Below are 1,769 nucleotides of genomic sequence, written 5' to 3'. Positions count from 1 at the left end.
AGGGCACTCAAGCCCTTTCTCCACCGCTTTCGACCGAAAGCGATCCCACTGAAAACGAAAAAGGGCGTCAGCGATCAAATTTTTCTCACTTGGTATGTGTGAGGCCGTTATACAGGCGTTTATCAATAAACATTCCAATTCCAGTTGCCTTAAAACCCTTTATTACTGGTGGGGAAGAGGCCAACAAACTACTAATTGCCAATACTACACCCATGTTGTCACAGCGTAAACAAATCCGTTTATTGCGCAGCTGCTGGCCCCACAGTGTTACCTCTACCATGATTGGGAAAATTTCGAGCAACGCTATGTTTTTTTTTTTGTTTTTTTTACTACCCCTGCCTCCTTCCAATCGTCGGGCCATACCCCCACGCACCATTGGCCCTGAAATAAGCGCCGAACCCCATGTTCGTGAACAGTTCTAAATCGACAATGAACGTCCGTTATACCGTTCTAAGAATGTGGCCCACACCATCAAGTCCTCTCTATGATCTTGTGTCAGTCTGATGTAGTGATGTGGAGCCCTCACCCATGCCAACCTTCGGGAGAAGATGTTTCCCATGGGTATCACCCTACATGCGAAGCTCAGCGTGCTTGAACCGCAGAAATGGCTCTCACACAAGAGGGTGCACCTCTGGCAACAGGATCCAGCCTGGCTAAATAGTAGGCCACTGGTCTTTGTAGTGGTCTGTGTTTTTGGGTAATGCAAGCTGCTGTATTGTGACCTTTCTTTCCTCTGTGAAATGTCTGGTGCATTGTGACATGCAGGGTCCTAAGAAGGGTATGTGCACACACGTTATGTTTTGCTGCTTATTTTGCTGCAGATTTTTATGTAAATTTTCAGCTGCGTCTGGCAGTACCAGCAAAGTCTACGAGAAACCAGAATTCACTGTTCCCACATGTTGCTTTTTGTTTGCTGTGTATTTTCAGTGATTGGAAAAACGATGAAAGAAGCGACATGTAACTTCTTTCAGCGTTTTTTCAGCATTTTTTCACCCATAAGAAGTAATGGGGGGGGGTGAAAAAACGCTACAAATACGCAGCAAAAACGCACCAAAAAACGCACCTGCTTATTTTGCTGCATATTTGCAGCGTTTTTGATGGCAAAATAGAATGGGAGTCTTTTTTTTCACAGAACTTTATGTACATTACTAAATAGAGACAGAAGGACAGTGAAAAAAATGCTGCAAAAACTCAACAAAAAAACGCAGCTAAACCTGCGTTTTTGACACAGATAAGCTCCTGCCAGAGAAAAGTTATCAGCAGATTTCGTGCAGATTTTGGTGCAGAAAAAACACAACATGTGTGCACATACACGAAGACTACCATCTACTGATAAAACTATAGTTTCTTTTAGAGGACTTACATGCATGTTCAGCCAGGGAACACAAAGGTGAGATAGACGACTCCTGACTAGTGTTGAGCATTCCGATACTGAGTTCCGATACTTTTAGAATATCGAATACCGGAATCGGAAGTTCCCATAATGTCTGCGCTCTGCAGTGTCTCTGAAGGATGACAAGCTGGATGGCAGCGCTCAGCTTACTGTACTTGTCATTTAGTGTTAAAGGATTTATTAAAAAAAAGAAATAGTGTTTTCATGCACCGTCTCTTTAAAAAAGCCGGCCGGCAATTCATCATCGGTACCCGACAATTTAGAACAGAAAGAATAGAGCATCACACATCAATTAGATAGATAGAAACATGTCACTCACATATATATGAAGTACAGTGACAGTGTTGGTTACTGTACTTGTCATTTAGTGTTAAAA

This window comes from Phyllobates terribilis, unplaced genomic scaffold, assembly GCF_046119375.1.
Source record: "Phyllobates terribilis strain yellow unplaced genomic scaffold, ASM4611937v1 Scaffold_1__5_contigs__length_1240528914, whole genome shotgun sequence".
Lineage (NCBI taxonomy): Eukaryota > Metazoa > Chordata > Amphibia > Anura > Dendrobatidae > Phyllobates > Phyllobates terribilis.
This window is presented reverse-complemented; position numbering follows the sequence as displayed.